The sequence below is a fragment of the Cynara cardunculus genome, assembly GCF_001531365.2.
Source record: "Cynara cardunculus var. scolymus isolate 2C chromosome LG 17, CcrdV1, whole genome shotgun sequence".
NCBI lineage: Eukaryota > Viridiplantae > Streptophyta > Magnoliopsida > Asterales > Asteraceae > Cynara > Cynara cardunculus.
The window spans coordinates 14,814,940-14,828,682 of record NC_037544.1 but is presented as its reverse complement, the minus strand read 5'-3'; positions in this window follow the sequence as shown (position 1 = coordinate 14,828,682).

Here is a 13,743-nt window from a genome sequence, read left to right as displayed (position 1 = left end):
TGAATTCTTCTAATAGCCTCTTGGTCTTCAAGGTCATCAATGTCGAGTTCCTCATCATCGTCATATTGGGAGTAAGTGCTCTCGGTATCGGTAGTTGGTGGCGTGCTTAGTCCCATGAAGATTTCATTTTCTTCAAGATTTTCTTTCACCGTTTCAATCTCCGTCTCTAACGATGTCGTGTGTTGAATCCTATCAACGCTATCCAAATAATTCTTCAAGCAAATGCAACACTCCACGGACTCCGGGCTTAGTCTTGTCCGACGTATCTAAATGATCCTGCCACTAAGAGAAAAAGCAGACTCCGATGCTACGGTACTAGCTTGGATTGTTAGTACATCACGTGCGATGCACACCAAAATCGGGAATTGAGGTTGTTTTTGTTTCCAAAAATCTAATAAATCAATTTTTTCAAAATCTTCGACATCATTTGCGGGACATGCGACCATAAAGTTAGTATGCACATACATATTTAGTTCACCAAAATCGTTATCATGTCGACTTTTTTTACTTGATTCATTTAAAACCTCGTTCATTAAATTAGTCATCAACTTTTTACGACTTTGTCGATGACCACTAGAAGAAGAACTAGAACCCGCAAAACCACGTGAGGAAGGTATTTGTGGTTGGTTTCCTCCTCCATAAAAATGTTTGTAATGATCAAATAAATCTTGAAAATTGCGATTAAATAAACGTTTTTGTTCCATTGAAAAAGAATTATCCGTAGCCGTATCCAAACCAAAAGCCACACATATTTGTGTAATTAAAACTTCAACACCAACAATATTTAAGTACGAGTTTAACACCGCTGCACAAAGAAAAGCAAATGGGATGCCCATAAAATATTTTAACAATTTTTTTTTTCCATACAAGACATCAACCTTCCCCAATTGTGATGGTCTTTGTATTAGACAATTTTACTTGCCAAAATATAGATATTGTTTAAAACCAAAGGGCTTGTTGGACAATAAATTCCCGATAAAAGTGTTGTCTCATTTTAAAAATCGCCTAAAATATCGTACAACCCTTCAAGCACGGCCCAATCATGATTTCCAATAGAGTTTTGCGGGTAATGGTATCTATAAAAAGCAAAAAAAAATTGTTTTAATAAATTTTCAATCATAAAATATGTCGAGTTCCAACGAACGGGCATATCGTGGCTCGGTCCCAAAGCTCTAAAACCGACGTCCTCGCAATACTTTCTATAGGCCGCATGCATTTTTTCACATTGTGAAAATTCGCCGCAACATAAGTCTAAACTTATCTATTACGGGTTTACAAGTATTTAAACCGTCTTGAACGGCTAAATTTGTTATATGTTCACAACAACGTATATGAAATAATTTACCGTCTAAAATAGGTGTCAAATGACACTTTAATTTTTTCACACAAGAATTGTTATTACTAGCGTTATCAAATGAAATACTAATTATTTTAGCGGTTAAATTATAAAATGCAAGAGTTTTTTAATAATCGAAAATTGACGGTTCAAACGCGATTACACGTTTGAATAAATGTCATGTTGTAGGCTCAACCCAATGTGCTGTTATGCATATATACGAAACCGACAACCCGTATGATGCGCTCCATAACATCACACGTTGTGTGTCCCAATTAATCAATCTTCTTGAAAGCTTCAAGAACAACAATGGCAGAAAGATATTTCATGTAAGAACCCTAGAAGGAGTAGAGAAAGAGAAAGTCAAGATCTGAATTCCTGGTCAAACTTTACAATACGAATATTGATATTACAATGAAACTTTTTTTTTTACTAAAATTACAAAGCCAACACCCTTTATATAGGGTCAAACTAGACAAAATAGTCAAAGTCAAACTATCATAATAAAAGTCAAACACGATGACTTTTATACAATTATAGACAATTTTATCTTTCAAGACAATTACAATTTTACATTGAATTGCATTCCTAACATTCTCCCCCTTTGTATTCAGACTTGAAAGAAATTTCGCGCTTTGAGCCTCGTTTGAACTTTGAAGCATTAAACAATCTGTCTTCTTCAAAAACAATCTTCAACTTGAAACTTCAGACAATCATTTGTTGAGAAAGATCTTCTAACATTCTCCCCCTCGAATGTAGAACATCGATGATCTTCTCTTTTGACAATATAGAACAGTAATCTTCAGAAATAATGTACAAGATGTGATCTTCAAATAATCTTCAGACAACAAGTCACAAACTCTCTCTTTGATAAGAAAAACTCTGTTGGTAAACTTTTGAAACGATAAGCTTCTCATTCAAAAACTCTCAGTCGTTTTAGCACAAGAATAATCTTTCTGTAATTATCTGCAGTCGCACTCCTTTTGAATCTTTTGCTGACTTGATGTTACTCCCTCTTGATCTTTACATCAAATTCCCCTTATAATGATCGGAATTGGACATTTCATTCATTATTTCATACTCCCCCTTATGATGAAATGAGAATCATTTCATCATACACAAGAATGAATGAAAATCCTCCGGGTAAGCCGTCAATTCATAAAATTGTAAGTAGATCTTTTCAAATCCACTTATTTAATWTTTTCARATTAAGGGAATGGGAAGATAACAACCAATTTCAACGAATGAAATTGTTTTCAATCTTATAAAAAGATTGGCATGTGAGTATAACAAATATACTCAGTACAACGGATGTACTTTATATATGATACTTTTTAAGGCTCATCTCACCGGGTCTTCCATTCAATCATCGATAGCTTAATAATAGCATATCTATGAATGTTTTGGCAAAATAACATATAAAATGCAAAATCTATGTAGTGTAGAAAGATAAAGCAACTAATGCTTCTGTTAAGGCTCAAAAAGATAAACCGTGTGGACTACACAAATTTATTAGACTCAATTAGTGATCAAAAAAACTTGAAGGGTGGGGGGGGGGACATATATCCTTCTGATTCAATATCCACTTTCTTCGAATTAGAAATTGATAGATGATGAGCTGCGTGCCCCAAGTGTTATTGAAATACTTTTCTGTTGAGAGATAAATGAGTAGCTGGTGGGGTTGTGACAAAAATTGGCCTGGGCTTTGCTTTTTTCAATATTAGTCTCGAAAGAATTGAGAACTAATAGATTGTGTGGTATGCCTGTATTTTATAAGGTTGGAACAAGATTTCGTTTTCTTTTAATCCTGACACAACTCTCATCAATTCTTTTGGTTCACAACAACTACCCCTCTCATTTTCATTTTAGTCTCAGCAAACAAACCCTTTTGTATATAAAGCTCACTCAGATACGGTGTCCTCATGGGTAGGTTTGTCGGTTCTGACATTCCATTGAGGTATTTCTGATAAGCACTCAGTCCCTCATAAAATTTAGCATTGTGATCAATCAAAAATAATATTTCAGATAAAGCACAATGATCAGATAAAAATTGATCAACATATTTGGCTTTAAGCACAATTAATGAAAGAATGATGCGACAATGATCAGATTATTCGATATGCGAAAGAAATGAATGAAGATCTGTAAGTACGAGTTTACAGATTCTGTTTAAAAAAATGTATATCAATCAAGAAAAAAAATAAAAAAATCAACACTTGAATACAAACGAGTGTATTATCACCGAAAATGATTTATATATAAGAGACGTGATAATAACGGTTTGAAGAATAGCTGAAACAGGTATTGGAGTTATGTACGACGAGAAATTACACAAGTAAGATCTCAAGAAATACCTGTTCAGAAAATGTACTCGTTTGCCAAAAAAAATTATTGTCCAAAAAACATTTATTGAACTTTCTAGAGACTCCCCCCTATAAAGTAGATTATAGTAATGTTTTAGTTAAGCTCAAAAATTAAAAAAAATTGGAAACATGTTTAGCACGGGTTCTAAACTATGTGTTTAGAAACCACACTGAGTAAAGCACGGGTCCTGAACTGAATTGTTCAGAAGCCTTTTCAATGACTTCATCAAAGAAGACGCTCACACTCTCATTGATGATTTTGGTTCTCTTATTGTATACCCTATATGCAGCAGATGTCTTGGAATAACCAACGAAGACCGCTTCATCAGCTTTAGCAGCGAATTTTCCTCTGTCCTATTTGTCATTTAAAATAAAGCACCTACAACCAAAAACTCGAAAGAATTTAATATTAGGTATTCTTTTATTTATTATTTCATACGGAGTTTTATCAAACCTTTTGTGAACGAGGGATCGGTTCTGGGTAAAACAAGCAGTCGCCACTGCTTCAAACCATAAGAATAATGGAAGCTTTGAACAAGTAAGTAATGTCCGCTCACCAATGTTCTGTTCTTTCGCTCAACGACACCATTCTATTGCGGTGCCCGGCTGCTGAAAACGTATGTGTAATATCGATGGATTCAAGGAATGAGCCGAGTGTATTGTTCTTGAATTCAGTTCCGTTGTCAGTTCTGATTTTCTAAGCTGGCAGTTGCAAATTATTTTGACTGTTTTCAAGAATGAGATTATTGTCTCGGCCGCTTCATCCTTTGACCGCAGAAAATAAACCTAGGTATATCTCGAATAGTCATCAACTATGACCAACATGTTCCGTTTTTACTTTAGAATTTTGTAAATCTTCAATTTTATTTAAAAATTCTTGTTGATTAAATGAAAGTCGTTCTTCATTTAAATTCTTTTCCCGCTGAACCACTTGTTTTTCTAAAATTAATGTTGGAGTATAAAACTTTGGTTCAACAAGTTTTGATTCAAGTTCCGCTTTAGAATAGCTGTGAAAATAATCTGTTGAAAGTAAGAGTCTTGATATTTGTAACTATCATTTAAGTTTTTATAATCAAACGGAACCTGCATTTTGTCTTTTCTTTGACGATTAAAATCTTCTTGATGTTCTACCTCAACAGAAGACTTTGTAAATTTAATTGAAAACTCGGGTCCGCAATCAAGATATTCAAATTTATATAGAGTCGGGGTATAATATAAAGCTTTTCCTAAAAAAATTGATTTTCGTACCCCAACCCTTCCCGAGGGTTAAACAATCTTGTTTCAGATGGTTTGTTCAAAAAAATTGTTTGATCAGTTTGCCCTCTTTTATATAAAATTTCTTCCTTAGACTTCGGTTTTTCATTTAATTGAATTATTTGTAAATCAAGCTTACTTATTTTAACCATTAGTTCTTCATTAACCAATTCTAACGATTTATATCGTTCCTTGGAATCAGATAATTCGGCTTTTAAGATATTGGATTTTTCATTAAATGATTTAGATTCAGATAACAAAGTTTTAGCCCAGTCCAAGTTTCCAGCATTTTCATCAAATAATTTGATTTATTTTTCTTTTTGTGTTTTTAATTCTTTTTCAAAATTATTTGAATGCATTTTTTCTGATTTTAATTCTTGCTGGAAAGATTGGAGTTTAAACATCATCTTTTGCATCTGTTTTATGCAAGATTGCTCCACTACCTCTTCTTCCATTTCAGCACTCTGTTCTTCTCCTTCATCTGAAGAACAATTTTCAGTTCTAGCCATCAAGCATATATGTGCAACAGCTTCAGATTCTTCCTCCTCATTGGTTAAATTCAACCAATGATCATCTTCTGCCATGAGTGCTTTCCCCGCATCTCGTTGTTTTAAGAGAAGAAATATGTTTTTGTAGTAGTCGGTATTCCTTGTTACCGGCTTTTTGCAGTTTACAGCAAAATGGCCTAACTTGCCACAGTTATAGCACTTTGTGTGCTCATCTGCTACGCCTTAAACAAACTTCTTATTCTCTTCTGACTTCTTCTCGTATTTCTTCTCAAAACTTTTTTCTTCATATTTCTTCTTCTCGCCAAATTTATCTTTAAATTCGTATCTTGAGCCAGACGAGAATATTTGATTGTTCGAGTGCTATAATATCCGTGTTCCGTTAACTTGTACAAATTGGGTGAAGTGAATTTTTAGTAAAATTATGCATAATATATTTGTACCTTATGCTTAACCAACTTGTACCCTAAACTAGTTTTGTGTTAAAAGTAGAGTTTATACCTATATTGTCATAAGATTGATAATCTAGACTTGAAGGGTCAAAACCGTCAAATGGTTAAACTTTATATATAATATATATATAAAATTAAATAAAAGAAAAAAAAAATAAAAAATAATTATTATATATACATAAGCATATGGGAGGCGGTGATGAACCGCCAACTCTCACGCCTCATTCTCTCGTCTCAATTCTCTTTCAAAAATTTTCGTATTCTTTCTAAATTTGGCGTCAAGTTACTAAGAGGATTGAAGTAACGATTATATATTCGGAATCCATTCTCCGAACTCTTCTTAAAGGTATAAATTTCATTCAATTTTATTAAGGTGTTTATGTTAGGGTTATTAAGACCGGTTTATAAANCCAGTGTATCTCCGTGGGGTGCACCGGTCCTATTCGTTAAAAAGAAAGATGGATCGATGCGGTTGTGTATTGACTATCGGGAACTAAATCGGGTTACGGTACATAATAAATACCCTTTACCCTGTATTGACGATCTTTTCGATTAACTCCAAGGAGCAAAGTATTTTTCTAAGATCGACTTAAGGTCTGGATATCACTAACTCCGGATCAGAGATCAAGATATTCCTAAGACTGCATTCCGTACTCGATATGGTCATTACGAATTCATTGTTATGCCATTCGGGTTAACTAATGCTCCAACAGTTTTTATGGATCTTATGAACCGAGATTTCAAAGATTATTTAGACGACTTTGTTATCGTTTTTATTGACGATATTCTCATATATTCAAAGTCGAAAAAAGATCACGAAACTCACTTGCGTATTACTTTAGAAACTCTTCAAAATAAGAAGTTGTACGCAAAGTTTTCTAAGTGTGAATTCTAGTTGTATCAAGTGGCATTTTTGGGCTACATTATCTTCGGCGAAGGCATTAAAGTCGATCCTGCAAAGGTTGAGAGTATCACTAACTGGCCAAAACCAACAAATGTTTCTGAAGTCCGAAGTTTCCTAGGTCTGGCAGGTTACTATCAACGGTTTGTTGACAACTTTTCCCGGATCGTGCTCCCTATGACTAAACTTTTTCGAAAAGAATTTAAATTTGTTTGGGGTGAAGAATATGAAAAGAGTTTTGAAGAACTGAGAAAGAGATTGATTACAACACCTGTTCTTGCATTACCATCTGGATCGGGAGGTTTTCAGGTTTATAGTGATGCTTCTAAAAGTGGTCTTGGTTGTGTTCTAATGCAGCACGACAAAGTGATTGCGTATGCCTCTCGCCAGCTCAAACCTTATGAAGTAAACTACCCTACTCATGATCTTGAGTTGGCAGCAGTCATTTTGGCACTCAAAATATGCATCATTATCTGTACGGAGAGACTTGTGGATTTTTACTGATCACAAAAGTTTAAAGTACATCTTCATGCAAAAAGAGTTGAATATGCGTCAACGACGATGGCTCGAACTTCTTAAGAACTACGACGTCCGAATTCAATATCATCCAGGCAAAGCCAATGTAGTAGCCGATGCCCTTAGCCGTAAAAGCATTGGTAATATATCGTCTTTAACCGTTCAGTCCCATATTGTTTCAGATCTAGAACGTATGGGTATCACTTTGTGTTATCGTTGTGCAAATGAACTTTTGGCTAGTCTCACGGTTGAACCAACTCTTGTATCTCGAATCAAAGAGGCTCAACAAGAGGATGGAGAACTATGGGCTCTCTTACAAAAGGCTAAAGATGATTTACAGTCTAATTTTCGAGTTGATGATAAAGGTATTATCTGGTTCTCTAATCGACTTTGTGTACCCGACAATCCTGAACTCAAAGAAGCAGTTATGAGTGAAGCTCATAATTCGCTGTTCTCAATTCATCCCGAATCCACTAAGATGTACCAAGATCTAAAACAGTACTTTTGGTTGAACGGTATGAAACGGGATATAGCCGAATATGTGGCAAAATGTCTTACTTGCCAGAAAGTGAAGATTGAACATCAACGGGCTAGCGGATTGTTACAACCATTAGATATTCCAATTTGGAAATGGGAACATATCTCTATGGATTTTGTAACAGGACTGCCGAAAACTCAAAGACGATATGATGCTATATGGGTAATAGTTGACCGTTTGACAAAATCGGTTCATTTCTTACCTATACAACAGACGTACCCTATTAGTAAACTGTTCGATCTATTCCAGCGGGAAATCGCGAGGTTGCATGGCACGCTAGTTTCTATCACATCGGACCGAGATCCGCGATTCACTTCTCGATTCTGGAAAAGTCTTCACCAAGCTTGGGGTACGCGATTGACTATGAGTTTAGCTTTTCATCCACAAACAGATGGTTAGACTGAACGAACTATTCAAACTCTAGAAGATATGTTACGAGCTTGTGCTCTTGAGTGATCTGGTGGTTGGGATGAGTCCCTATATCTTGTGGAGTTTGCGTATAACAATAGTTGGCAAGCTAGTATCGGCATGGCCCCGAACGAAGCTTTATATGGTCGGAAGTGTAGAACACCGATCTGTTGGAATGAAGTGGGGGAACGAGCTATCGAAGGACCCGAACTTGTCTGTATTACTACTGAACAAGTCGAGATCGTAAAATAGAAAATGAAAGAGGCTCAAGCAGAAAAGTTACGTTGACAAGCATCGAAAGCATTTAGAGTTCCAACCGGGTGATCACGTCTTCCTAAAAGTTTCACCGTTACGAGGTATTCTTAGGTTTGGAATTAAAGGTAAACTTAGTCCGAGATATATTTGGACCTTTTGAAATACTGGAACGGGTTGGAGAGGTGGCGTATCGCCTAGCGTTACCTCCTCAACTTTCACATATCCATAACATTTTCCATATCTCGTCGCTCTGCGGATATCATTATCACCCTCTCCATGTGATTGATTATCCGTTGGCAAAGTTGAAGAAAATCTCTCTTATATTGAAGAACCCGAGGAGATAATTAATCGAGAAGAGAGACAAATGCGACGAAGGTCAATACCGTTCGTTAAAGTGTTATGGCAAAATCATTCTGAGCGAGAAGCCACATGAAAAACGGAGGAATCTATGCGGAAGGAGTACCCTTATCTATTCGAGTCATGTAAATCCTCTAACCCTATCTAAATTTCGAGGACGAAATATTCTTTTTAGGAGGGGAGGATTATAATATCCGTGTTCCGTTAACTTGTACAAATTGGGTTAAGTGAATTTTTGGTAAAATTATGCATAATATATGTGTACCCTATGCTTAACCAACTTATACCCTAAACTAGTTTTGTGTTAAAAGTAGAGTTTATACCTATATTGTCATAAGATTGAGAATCTAGACTTGAAGGGTCAAAACTTTCAAATGGTTAAACTTTATATTATATATATATATAATTAAATAAAATAAAAAAATAAAAAAATTATTATATATACATAAGCATATGGGAGACGGTGATGAACCGCCAACTCTCACGCCTCATTCTCTCGTCTCAATTCTCTTTCTAAAACTTTCGTATTCTTTCTAAATTTGGCGTCAAGTTACTAAGAGGATTGAAGTAACAATTATATATTCGGAATCCATTCTCCGAACTCTTCTTAAAGATATAAATTTCATTCAATTTTATTAAGGTGTTTATGTTAGGGTTATTAAGACCGGTTTATAAATTGTGTTTATATCGAAGATTACGATTTGATATTGTCAAAATTATGATATATTTGATACTTAGAATGCTAGGACTGGTTATATTGATGTAGAAATAAAAAGGGTATATTATAGTTTCAATATGGTTAGATTGTGGGTAAATATTTAACCGTACACCAATTGTTCGGTTAAATATCGAAAGGAGTAAAAATGCACGATTAAGCTTAGGTTAACGACCATTGGACTTGTTTTACTGTTTAGTATGTTGAAGTACGTTTATAGCATGTAAATGTAGCCAATCATGAAAGTTGGATCATAAAAGTTAGTCGGAAATTACGGAATCGAATTTAACCGACAATGTAACTCCCATACTTTGACAGTGTATAACTCACAAACCGTAAGTTGAATTAAGCTCATATTTTGCAATCTGGAAGTTCATACTGCATACTACAACTTTCATTAAGGGTCAAAATTCTAGTTATGACTCTAAGTGGCTCGAAATAGTGTGTTTTTGAGGCTGTTTATACTGTATCCGGGATTAATTTGCAGTTTTGTAAAATTCATATAAAATAGATGGATGATCCAAATGAGATGATTTCAAAAGCAATAGACTCGTTTGACACCAATCTACAACTTTTATTTTGACAATATAATCAGGATTGGTCTCTAGGTAAGGTGAAAATGCTTAGAAATAAGAGAGACGAAAGCGATTGGATCGAAAGAAAATAAGGTTAAGTTTTACGTTTGAGTTTTCAATTCATATCCGGCTGTCCTTCTTGAGTCTACGTTATTTAAGTACATTAAGATCTAAGTGATTTTATTAGAATAGTTATATTATGGTTTCTATGCTTTATAAATAGTAACTCGTTTATGCATTTGTTAGGCACGCGRAYAAATCAAACTTGATCGTGAATTTCCGTTTGATCGTGCGTTAATTGTCAAATTCGGTTAAGGTACGAAATTCATATTTCACTTGACTCGGGGATAGCCATTTGCATAAGGCTTCCTAATCCGGATAATCTGTGATAAATTCCGAATAATTTGTTTTGAATTTCCTTTATGCTTATCAAATGTTATTGAATTTTGTTTCCTTTTGAATTACGACTTATATTTTTATTYGGAATATGGATCATTTTGATCACTTGACTTGTTTGTTTGCTTTATTGTGAAACATTTTACTATAGACTCAATAACTGGAGCACCGGTATTGAGATGTTTCCATGGTGACTAAAACGATCATGGCGTCCTTATTTTTATAGTCCTTAAAAGTGGACTTGATTATGTACCGGTCGAATAGAAGGCGTATGGATCTGTCCTAGGAACCGTTATCGGATATTGAATTGTGGCCGTGGTTAAATTCACGGAGAGGATTGCTGTGTTGTGCTCATACCCCTTTCCTCACTTGTGCCTGAATGGACTGATCATCTTTTGGGAACAATGCGTCCTTGTGATACGGTTTGGTCTTCGGACCCTTGACATGCTTTTGGGGCATTTTGACTTTCTTTTGGATTATCATTTGGCGTTATAAATTGTTTTTCAACTTGTTATCTTATATTCATTGTTTAGTTATATTATTATCCTTTCACTGAGCATTAAGCTCAGCCGAAATTTTCTTGTCCTCGGCAGGTACATGACTTAGCATGGATTTTTGGGATGAGAGCTACGGAGATGACAATATTGAAGATAACCCATTAAGTCATACTTTTGTTAAACTTTTGATGACTAATGTAGACATACTGGTATTTTGAAACCGTATTTTGAGACACGTTATCTCCGTCTATGGTTATGAAATTATCTTTTGGTAAATTTTATTAGCTGCTCTGTTTTATATAGCGCGTTGTTTTTATCCTAATTGTGGCATCTCCCGTCTTTGACCACGCGGGACGGGGGTGTTACAAGTGTGGTCGTTTCTGAAACTTCTTTTGGAATGCTTTAGTTAGCATCGCCATGGCATGTTTTATTTCAGGCATTTCAGAGTACGAATCCGAGCTGTTACTTTCTTCATCTGCTGATTCGCTTGATTGGCTTATTTCTTTCACTTGCTTCCCAGTTCTGCTCTTTCCTTTCTTCTCAGACACGAAAGCTAAAGGATCAGCAACTTCCTTCTCTTTCTTCTTCTTGGAATCTTTGATCTCCAAAACTTCTTCCTCGTTCTGCTTTAGAGTTTCATAAACTTCATGTATGCCAATATCAGATAATGATTTGTTAAATCTGATATGATTAGCATAAGGTTTCCACTCTGGTTGAAGATTGCTGAGGAATTTAACATTTATTTCTATGACAGTTTTAGAGATTCCGTTCTTGGTCAGCTTATTAAGCAGTCTGGTAAGCCCATCATAGACATCGTCAAGGCTCTCTCCATCTTTAGCCTTGAACTCTTCATACTCAGATATGCAATTAGTAATTTTCAACTGTGTTTCCACGTTGGAACCCATCATAATCTTTTCAATTTGAACCCACATGTTGTGACCAGATGATTTATGGCTGTCAATACTGGTATAGATGTCGTTGGTCAGTGCTTACATCATGTAGGACTTGCAAAGCACATCAGCATGGGCTCTCTTCTTTTCTTCAGCATTATATCTGAATTTTTCTTTAATGACTCGTTGCGTAGGTCTGCCTTCTTCTGGAACAGCAGGGTCTCTCTGTAAAACACAACATGACCTTCCATCAACGATTGCATAATCAGATCACCTTYTTTCATTCTCTTAATGAAGTTGAGGAATCTATCCCTCCATTGGTTATAGTCCCCTCTAAACAGCACAGGTGGCTTGGTGTCTGTACCAATAGCCATTGCTTCTCTTGAACTCATTTTCTCAGTTATGTATGATATAGGATCAACTGCAGTTCAAAATTTGTATTAAAGGATTAGGATTCAAAAAATATATCAATTAAATCTCAAACAAGAATTTGCACACATTCAAGACTTAGAAAATATAAGCACACAAACTTATCCAGATTAGAAATCTGGTCAAGCTTATCCGGATTAGAAGTCCGGACAAAGAAGATAGACTTGAATTTCCAACTAAAACAAGTTATCCGGATTAGATATCTGGACAACAAAGAATTTTAAATCGCACAAGGAACAACAAATCCGAATGAGAAATCCGGTGAATTCTAACACTTAGTCAAATTTCACACAAATAAGAAATCTCAAATCAGATGTTTTCAACACTTAGTCCAAATTACAAAATGAAATACGGATGTAAAAAGTCAACAAGTCAAGTCAACTAAGTCAACCAAGTCAAATACGATCAAGTCCGCTTAAATTCAAATCGCTCAAATAGTCAGAGATTAAACCGCTCACAAATGAAAGTCAATATCCGATCAAGAAGTCAAAGTCAAAATACGGTCAACAAACTGTTCAAAAATTCAAAGTACGATCACTTAAATCGCATATAACAGATCAATTAAATCGCTCAAATTAAATCGCACAAAACTAAATCGCACAAGTGAAATGATAAGGAAACAACCGAATTACAAATAAATCGACCACCAAAGAGACTAAATCGCTCACTAAACCGCTTAAGAAGCAACCGGATTATCTATAAATCGTACAACACATCAATGCTTTATCATACGGATTAACTAAACAGTCACTTAATCAAACAAGTATCAAGCGATTTACCTCTAAATCGTGCAAACCTTACCCGATTTAACCTAAATCGTATAACCAATTCACAAGACTTAAACCGTACAAGCTTTAAGTGATTTACACTTAATCCGATCAAGAGTTATGCGGACTAGATTCAAGCAAAAACACAATTTTTAACACTTTTTCACCAACAAATGGATCAAAACTTGCAAAAATATGAGTTTTTGAAGAACACGAACATATTTTGAAAACTCAAAAATCGATCAAAACAGGTTCAAATCTTGATTAAAAACTAAAAAGATGTGAATCAAAGTTGTTCAAAAAGTGATTGCGAAATCAGTAGTACGAATTATAACCAATAACGATCAAAGTCTAAGCGATTCAGGCCAAAAATTGCGATTCTGGACCGAAGAACATCAAGAACAGATGAAGAACATGATGAACAGTTCGTTAAATCCCCTAAATCATGTGCAAAATCCTTGATAAAATTGTTTAATCCTCTAAACAAATTGTTTCAGTTTGCTCTGATACCAATTGTGTGTCCCAATTAATCAATCTTCTTGAAAGCTTAAAGAACAACAATGGCAGAAAGATATTTCATGTAAGAAC